General features: G+C 34.8%; 1 pseudogene; it reads right to left on the bottom strand.

The window, feature by feature from the left end:
- Positions 1–657: 657 nt before the first annotated feature.
- LOC149173378 (eukaryotic translation initiation factor 3 subunit A-like) lies at positions 658–1,484 on the bottom strand (annotated as a pseudogene).
- Between the last annotated feature and the right edge of the window lie 8,886 nt (positions 1,485–10,370).

The following is a 10,370-nucleotide window of genomic DNA, read 5'->3' as shown; positions in this document are numbered from 1 at the left end:
CTGATTGTATACCTAAGCAAGTGATCTTTCATGATTAGGCATGTCTTTTAGACATGCCTTTTTGCTTAAATTAATGACTATTTAACATAATCAATTTTTGATTATTTAATATTTACATTTATTTTTTTATTTACTTTTTATGAATTATATTCATAGCATAGCCCCTTCCTTTGGAAGATTCGTCCTCAAAGATTTAATGTTGTGGATTTTCTTCACTTAGTGTTTGTCATCTCGATGTGTATAATCTGGCCATCCTCTTGTCTTATAGCTCATCAGTAATATTCCCTTGGAATTTTTTTTAATAAGTCCAATTTTTTTCTTTTTTAATTGTTTTTTACTGATTTTTGTTTTTTTTTTTATACTGATTTTTTTAATATAATAATTATATTTTTTTACTATTTTTTTTTTGTTTTTTTAATATATATATATATATATATATATATATATATATATATATATATATATATATATATATATATATATATATATATATATATATATATAATGAATTTATTAAAACTATATTAAGTTTATTACTATATTGAGTTTATTATAATATAGTTTCTAACGTTGGTCATGCTCTTTGACCAACGTCGATTAAATGTGGAATTGGGCAATACGATGTCGATGAAAGTGGAGGCGGAGTTCGGAATGAGGTCAGGAATGTAGTGGAATGGACCGACGGCAGCGAGGTCTTCGACAATTTTCAGTGTAACTGGGAAAATCCACCACTCTGTGAATTTTAGTGGGTTGTGTCATAGAATGTATTAACTCGCGAGCCCTGGCCTGGTGCAACAAACAGTTGCGCAGGGCGTGGTCGTAGCTCTCGATGCCCTGCCCTTGAAGTGAATAACGCCCCTCCTACTGATCCACTCCACCTCGTTGTCCAAAAATCCATGTTGGCTAGCTTTAATCAGAAGGTGCTTCACTTATGAAAGAGTTAGAAAAGGTAGCATGATGTGAAGATCTTCAAATTTCAAGATGTGATATGTTGCAGAAGCCTTTTTCAACACTCTTAAAACAATGATCTTCTGCAATTTGGAACCGTAGTCATTGATCAACTGTGGGTGGAGAGTCAACAAGAGTGATCAGGCTTCTGTTGCAAGATCCACTGGGTAGCACTCAATGGCATCAACTTCTTCAAGCAGATGGAACAACTTCCTTACTTGTGGTGGAACATGTGCCACAATATCCTGTGAGAGCAGAGCAGACAATAGGCCCTCATGTGATAACATTTGCCTAGTAGCCCCCATAAGAATCGAGTCCTTTCTTACTGTATATTCATACTTTATTTCCCTATTGTCAGCATAAAGAGTCACAAATAGAGATGCTAATAACACAGCCGAAGCCCTTAGCTCCAACTCCAAACTCGACATACTCTTTTTTTCTAAGAGGAATCTTAGGTACAACAAAATGACATGATACAAATCACAATCCACTGCCTTGAAGATCTTGGATAACAGAGCATAGTAATTACGCATCATGCCTAAACACAGAGGAAGTTGGGTAGCTCGAGCCAAGAAATGAATGTCCTCTATTGTGCGAAAAGCCTCCTGCCATTGCTCGAGCTCCACTGCAATACGCAATTGCACCAATCTGGTCGTTAGATAATTATGAGCAATTTGGACATCTTTCAAGGAAAGAATTCTTAGCCTGTGCAGTGAGGTATTAACAAGAATTTTTAGATGATAACGAATTATACTGCAAATGTCATAAAATTCATCCACCCGCCTATATGTCAAGCAGAAATTGAGCACACATTGTACAATGATATTATAAGCAGATTCAAAAGCAGAATGGTTTTTGAATACATCCAAGAGTAATCGATGAACTTCCCAGGAAAAAGAAAACCAACTCGTAGCCCAAATCGATTAGAAGCCTTTTTCAACACCCTTAAGACAATGATATTGGCGCGTAAATTGGTCAAAATTGGCCCCAAAATTATCCAGATTTAACTCAATCCCTTGGCATTTCAAGCTCTTCAGGCCCCTGTCAGCCTTGATACGACATGCCTCGAGAAAATATTCGACCACAGGATCCACAGAGACATTGCCTACCACACAAATGCACTGATACTGAGCCAATGCCTGCCTCGCTTTCCATGCATTTTGCATCTCCACGCATCCCTCTAACAGTGTTATCATCAAATCCTGAAGTTCTGTTTCCCATCCATCCCATTTCCTTTTTTAGATCTCTTCATAATTCTCAAATGATTCTTCATCCTTGGGAAGTAAATGTGCATATATGTTATCAAGGTCAACAAAATATGCCTTCACTAGTTCTGTTGTAAGTTTGTACAGTCCATGAGGTACAGGCTCATTTACATCTTGATGCTAGTAGTACTAGAATTTAAATCCAAGAATATGTGCAACATGAGACTTTGGGAAGATAGGTATTAGTTCAAGAAAAGCATCATTTTCAGGTTGCAGCTCAAAACATTCCAAAACAATATCAAAAACATGGTTTAGGTCCAAATCAAAACTTAATTGTGCTGATGACTGCAAATGCAATCCTATGTGTTAATCCACTAGAACCACATTCACATAAGAGAGTCACCAATTTTGCATAACCTTCACTCTCCTCTCGAAGAAGGTTAAACTTTGTTTGCTAATATAGAAGACGAGTGTTCACCCTTACCTCCTTAACTTAACTAAGCTACCTTTATTTTGATCATCTTAGATTCCCATAGAAATGTTTCCTCACCTCTTTATTGTTCCTCAAGGTATTCCTCATCCAAATCATCTTCATCTGGATCATCATCCTGATTTATATCATTCTCATCCACATCAGGATCAACTTCATCTGGATTTTCAACATTATAATATTCTTGATCTATATCAGCTACACCAGAATCATTACCTTTATCTAGATCATCCTCATTCACATCAAGATCACCTTTATGTAAATTTTCATCTTGATCTGTATAAGCTTCATTAGAATAATCATCTAGATCATTTTCCTTGTTATCACCTTCCTTTCGACAAGATTTAACTTTTGCAAATGATTTTTCTAATCGTTTAAATACTTCTTGAATTTTATTAAACTGCTCAACGCAATCAGGACATGAACGTAATGGAATGTTGTGTGGTGAACAATGTTCAAAGGCCCACATGATTATATTGTGTGCCATGGCTATGATACCACTGAAGCATCAAAATCGATAGCTTGTAGACTTGAATGTAAATATACACATGAGGTATTTACAATGATGCCCTGCTTTTATACCTAAGCAGGCGACCTTTCATGATTAGGCATGTCTTTTAGACATGCCTTTTCACTTAACTTAATGACTATTTAACATAATCAATTTTTTATTATTCAATATTTACATTTATTTTATTTATTTACTTGTTATGAATTATATTCATAACAACAACATGCATCCACCATCATCTTGCCTTACACCAAGATCATGGCAATAACAAACCATGCAAACACGATGGGTCTTACATCTACGTCATCACATCTAACACTAAGTAGTGGGGCGAAATTTCCTAACTCGGTCTCATGGAGCACAATCTCCATCTCTTCAAACGCATCATTCCACATCTAACTAATCAAGTAAAACTCGAATACCATTCATAACATCGCAATTACTATAATTCGCCAAGGGAGAAGATTCCTCAAAGAGTGACTCTTATTAGCCCCCTAGCTAGAGCCATACGTTTACTCCAAACAATTCATTCTAGAGTCCTCCAATGATTTGATCTCTTATTGAGTGGGTTCTTTCCATTGAATGAAAGTTGTACCATCACTACCCCACTGATTTTTAGAATATTCTAGTCACTATGCTTCCTAATCACATGATGCAAGATATTTCCACCCACGCTAGCACCCATTAGAAACATTCTAGAGAATTTAGTGTGATATTTTATCTAATTGATCCCATTATAGTACTTTATACAATTTTTTTTGGTGTCTGTCATGTTTGTCTTAGTTTTCTATTGCAAATAAAAGAGGCATAAACATATCATTTGCAATCCCAAATTCCTTAGCCATTAATGATTACATAGAAAGTACTTCCTTTAGGTCCATCCATACCATTTCTCAACCCTCTCCCAACAATCGAAACACTAAAGTAATAGTTGTTGGCATGAAAAATGTGGGTATGGTAGTTGCCTAGATGATCATGACATAGGAGTTTGCCTTGGTGAGGATCCATGTTGATAATTTGCAGGGTGAAATGTTGGATATTTAGCATGCCACCACCAATGTCTTGCACCTCATCAAGATCATGAATAGCATAAGCCATGCCATTAAAACATGTACAACATCTATGTCATCACAACCAACATTAAGTAGAAGGGTGACGAGTCTTGACTTGATCTTGTGGAGTGAAATCTCAATTTCTTCAAACACATCACTCCATAACTAAATAACCAAGTAAATTCCATATACCATTATGCTGATCATAATTACTATTCACCCGAGGAGTAAATTCCTCAAATGGTTATTCTTATTAGCCCCCTATCTAGAGTCATCATTTGACTCTTGAAAACGTTGTTCCAAGTCTCCAATGATTTGATCTCTTACTGAGTGGGTTCTTTACATTAAATTTAAGTTGCACCATCACTGCCCCATTGATTTTTAGAATATTCTAGTCACTACCCTTCATAATCACATGATTCATGATATTTCCACCCATGATATTGCCCACTAGAAACAATCTAGAGAAGTTAGTGTAAGATTGAAGCCACAAGAAATTTTTCTCCTTCATCTAGTACTTTCTTTGTTTGAGAAGAAGAATGGAAATAATGAATTCTTCAACCTTGTTATGCAACCATCTCACAAAATAGAAGAAAATATAGATCAACGATTTAAAAATTAGTCTCTTCGGGGGGGGAACCTTCTTTACATTACATAAATGAACAATTCTTGGATGATTCAAATGATAAGACCTCCTTGGTATGTATAGGAGTATAAGGGGTCACAATATAATTAGATAATACATAATAATAATAATGTAAGGGCACAACAATAATAATAGTGATCTTCTATGGGGCAGAAAAATAACATGGGGGATACATGGAAATAACAATAACAATAGGGGGTTGCACTGACAATAAATACAAGGGGAATATACTAGTATTATAGGGTCCTACCATGCCCCTCTCCTTCAAAAAAGTGTTTTCCTCAATTCTTTAGTAGTTATGGATGCTTTCGTATAAAATTCCCATCCTCCCATGTGGAACCTTCAGCGGGGAAGTTCTTCCACTTAATGACATACTATGAAATTAATCGATTCCATAGTTTTTGTGTTCTTATTTTCATGACTGCTTCAGCCTCGAATATGACTTTTCCTTCTTCGTTAAGTGATAGAAACCTTGTTTGAACAGTGATATTGTCACCTATAACCTTCTTTAAGCATGAAACATGGAATATTGGGTGTAATCAAGAAGATGCAAGAAACTCCAATTTGTATACCATAGTACCAATCTTTTGCAACACTTTACAGGGACCATAGTACTTGGGTGATAATTTATTATCCTTTTGAGATTTCTTGAGGGAAATTTGTTGTATGGTTGTAACTATAAAAATACCCAGTCACCTACATCAAAACTTCTTTCTTAGAGATGCTGATATGCCTGTTGTTTCATTTGATTATGCACCAGAGTGAGGTTATCTTTTAAGAGTTGGAGAACTTGTTGTTGATGCTCGATGTGATCTTCCACTGCTTAAACATTAGAATTTTCTCTTAAATATGATGTTATGGATGGTGGATGATATCCATAAAGTGCCATAAATGGGGTAATTTTTGTTGTTGTATGGAAGGAAGTGTTATACCACCATTCAGTTAGAGGTAACCACTTGACCCATTATGTTTGTTTATCATATACAAAGCAACGAAGATATCCTTCCAAACATTTGTTCACTATCTAAGTTTTCCAATTAGATTGAGGATGAAAAGATCAGCTATGAGCTAATTGAGTACCAAGACAAGAAAATAATTTTGTTCAAAAATTTTGAGTGAAAATGGGACCTTTGGTAGTTACAATAATCTTTGGGCTTCCGTGTAGCTTTTGAATTGTTTCCATAAATGTAGTAGAAACTATACTAGATTTAAAAGGATGAGATAATGTACAAAAGTGTGCATACTTGGTAATTATATCAACTCCCATAATGATGACACTCTTTCCTTCAAACTTGGGTAAACCTTTGATAAAAATCCATTGAGACATTCTCCCAATGCTGACTTGGAATGACTAAAAGTTGTAACAGACTCGAGGTCTTAATTGTCTCAACTGTATTTTGTTGGAAAACCAAACACTCAGCCACAAGCATTTGAATATCAAATTTAAGGCCATCCCAAAAGAATTCCTTCTTGACCCTGTGGTAAGTTTTTTAAAATCTCAATTTCCCTCCTAAGGGGGATGTGTGCAATTCCAAAAGAATATTTTTCTTGAGTTGGGAATTCTTACAAAGATATAAGTGATCTTTGTACCATAATGAATAATTTTTCCAGCTAAATGTCTTAGATGTACTGGGATCGTACTGCAAGTTTTGAATGAGTATCCACACCTCTTCGTCATTCTTCCATTCATCCCTTGATTTGGTTATCCAATCAGGTTGGATAATGTAAATGGCACAAAGAAATTCTTCCACATCCTTATCCTTTCTTGAGAGTGCATCTGCAGCAAAATTTTGCTTGCCTTTTATGTAGATGATTTCAAAGTCAACCCAACATATTTGTGACCCATTTTTGTTTTTCTTATGAAGATAATATTTTTTTGAAAAAGTATTTAAGACTATCATGATATGTTTTTACCTTGAAGTGTTCTTCTCATTAAGTAAGGTCATAATTTCTTTAGTGCATGTATTATTTCCAACATTTGCTTCTCATAAATAGGTTTTTGTAAATTCTTTCCTTTGATTGGACGACTTTCAAAAGAAATGGGTATTTCTTCTTGCATTAAGACAACACCAATTTCATTTCATGAGGCATCACATTCCATAATAAAGGTTTTTCTGAAGTCTAGCATTGCTAAGACCAGTGTTTGGTACATTGCATATTTAAGATGTTCAAAGGCCTTAGTTTCTTCTCGAGTACAATGAAATGCATATTTCTTCAGTAATGTTATGAGAGGTGCCGCTATTCTCCCATAATTCTTAACAAACTTGCGATAATACCCTGTCAACCCAAGAAATCCTCGAAGATTATTTATGGTTGTGGGGATTTTCCATTCTTTAATGGCTTTAATTTTGTTAGGGTCTACCTTAAAACTCTCATGAGATACAATATGACCCAAATATTCCATCTAATACTGTAACATATCTAGTTAAAAATTCGTGTAAAAATATATAACATCACGATCATGGGATACATATTCCAAGTTGAATGTTGGGCAAGCACATGCCAGTGTGGGTGTTCATTTGGTTTATTATGGATAAAGGAAATTGGAAAAGGCAATGGAAAAGGCTTTGGAAAGGCATGAGGCATTATTTGGCATTTTATTTATGATAATAATGGAAATTAGGAGAAAAGGAAGGTGAAAGGTCACAAGTTACACGTGAGGAGGAAAATGAAGTAAAATAATGGAAATTGAAGAAAATAGATGCCTCATTGATAAAAAGTCTTTTGAGGATTAGTGGGTAGGCTTGGCCAGTGTAGACTTTTATAAGTTCAGTTTTGGAGCTCTCTCATTATTCTCTCTCTCTCTCTCTCTCATACTCTTCAACACTTACAGTTTCTTGGAGCACTCTTGGAGAATGTGGCATACTTGGATTCCGGAGCAAGAGGGCAAAGGAAGAGTAGGAAAGCACAAGAGGACATTAGGATTAGCACCTACAATAAGATTTACTTGCAGGTACTGAGTTGCAAGTGTGTTTTCCTCACTAGTTTTGGCATGCATGGCATATGCATGTGGTTAATTGGTTATGATCTATGACTGACATGGATGATTTCTTTCATTGATAGTGGATTTGCCTAGCCTTTCCATTTCCTCGAAAACCAAGGAGATTATGGGTTTATTTCCTTGTTTTGTTTTAGTTGGTTCTCATGTTTCCTTTAGCTTGGGTTGATTTATTAGTTCCTGGAAGCCCTGGTTGGAAAAATGCTCTAGAAGCCCTGTAACAGCTTGGGCTAAGTTACTAGTCCTAGAAGCCTTGGCTGGAAAAATGCTCTGGAAGCCCTTGGTGGGTTGAGTTATTGTTGGTGTACTAATATGACTTTAGAAATCAAGCTTAATCGTACATTAATATGTCAACCTAGGATTCGTATTTCTATTTCAAGATTGTAAGCATTGTTTGTGCGATAACAATTAGAGATTCGATGTAGGTAATTAATATTAAATCCTAACTAATCATTGCAGGAATAAATCATTTCTTAAAAACTCATTAATTCAAAAAAATGCAGAACATGAATTATTCTATGATTCGAAATTGGAAATATAAATCAATTGAAAACTACTTTCAAACAAAGATCTTAATCCAATATTCTAATGCCAAAAGGAAATCAACTTGAATAATCAAATCCACATGTATTAAAGGAAACTACTCAAATCATGCTAATCAAAAGGAACATTCAAAGCTAGAAGTAATTTCAGAAAGCATATGCGGAGAGAAAACAACAATCATATACAAAACTTACTTTTCTCTAAATTATAACACCGATATTAACCGAGATAGAAGACTTAATCTAACTCAACCTGTAGAAGGAAAAAAAAATATAAATCTTGACACTAAAGCATAAATAACATAATACAAATGAGCAATAGATCTTCCAGCGAACAGGCCCAAATCCTTTAGAAGAAACTACTATAGAAATTCAATACACGGATTTAATGTGAAACCTAAAGTCTTTAATTAACTGTAAAAAAGGAATTAGAAAATCACTTCACCCCTTAAGGTTCAATTTGTATTCACAGTATTGCTATAATTTTACAATGATTACAAAAGTTACTTTTCTTTTTTATTTACTAGCATTATATATTCTCTATGAAATGCTAGAAAAATTGGAGCTTATCCTAAGGATCAGAAGATCCTCAAAATTGCTCAGTTGAACAATCATATTTCCACATCAATTCTGTATTTTGCCTCCTGCCTTTAGTGTGATCCACACAGTTGTAACAATGGCATTATTGTCTTATCCAAAAGGAACAACTATTTTCCAATCCAGTCATCCTTCACATAAATAAGAAAAAACTTAGGCTTTTAATACTAAAAGCATGTAACTTGTTTACATTGCTTTTTTTTCACTTTTCAAGGTCTTTCTTCAAGAATGTGCTCAAAACGAGAGTAAATTCATGAAAACCATGTGATTAATCAAGTAAATGAGGAGGAAAAAACATAACTTTTTCATGATCCAACATACTCCCGAACTTACCTTTTGGCATGTCCTCATGCAATAAGATAATTAAGATGCAACTGAGTCAGAGAATAGGCAGGATATGTTTCTTACTTGTAGACCCGAAAACCATTTTTGTTTTTAAGTACTGCAAAGGCTCAACCTTTTTGATATTTTGATAGCTCATAATTAAAAATATACCCATTAGGAGGATACCAAATAATATGGGTTCTATAATGACATCCTATCCAAGTAAGACCCTCACTCATAACAATGTTACCATAATGGGCGAGTCTAGTTGCAGCTACCTTAAAGTTTATGTAAGAAAAGGGTTCTTGGTTTGTGACAATATTGGGAGAAGTTGTCTACCTTTGCTTTGTAACCAGGAGAGATGCTTCTCTAATGTCTTCAAAATATTCCAAACCTAACTTGATAACGTTTGTGTGGATGGGACCCAAGGTAGACACAACCCCTTCTTGTTCCATAAACCTTTTATGTTGTATCTAGATCTATAAGGGCCTTTTAGGTTCACCTCTTACCCAAAGATCAGTCCACTTTCTCTCCTCTACAAAAGTATCATGAGTCTTAGCCCATTTGATTTTGTTTTTGGTGAAGGAGAGGAAACCTGTAATTAGACATCCCTGAGGAAGGGGCTAGGATTGGCATCCCTGTCATCTTCTAAGAAAAAGTTATGCAAATATAATTCACATAGAAAATGTTTTACATCCCTAGTATGTTTTTTGGCAGCATTTAATAAAATCGGGAGTAGAATTAAACTCAAAAGATTGACCATCTCTAATAGCCTTAACTTTTAATAGAAAATATCATTCAAGCAGAAAGAGTGCATAGTTTGTAGTAGGCAACCTACAGGCTAGCACATCTGAATAAACAAACGAATAATTTTTATTTGATCCAAGGCTTTTTGAAACTATCCTTGTACTTCCTCCACTTTCTTTTGTTTTACTCTGAGACTTGCATAGGTCTCATCCTATATTTTAGTCAAGTCATTCAATTTCTTCAGTAACTCCTGGTATTTCTTTAAAGGCACGACTACTTTTTTATGTTGTTGTAGAACTTGCTATAACTA

Source organism: Pinus tabuliformis, chromosome 4_2, assembly GCF_031772625.1.
Source record: "Pinus tabuliformis cultivar Carrire ecotype Pingquan chromosome 4_2, CPIR1, whole genome shotgun sequence".
NCBI lineage: Eukaryota > Viridiplantae > Streptophyta > Pinopsida > Pinales > Pinaceae > Pinus > Pinus tabuliformis.
The sequence above is the reverse complement of the archived record's forward strand: the minus strand, read 5'-3'. Positions and strand labels throughout refer to the sequence as shown.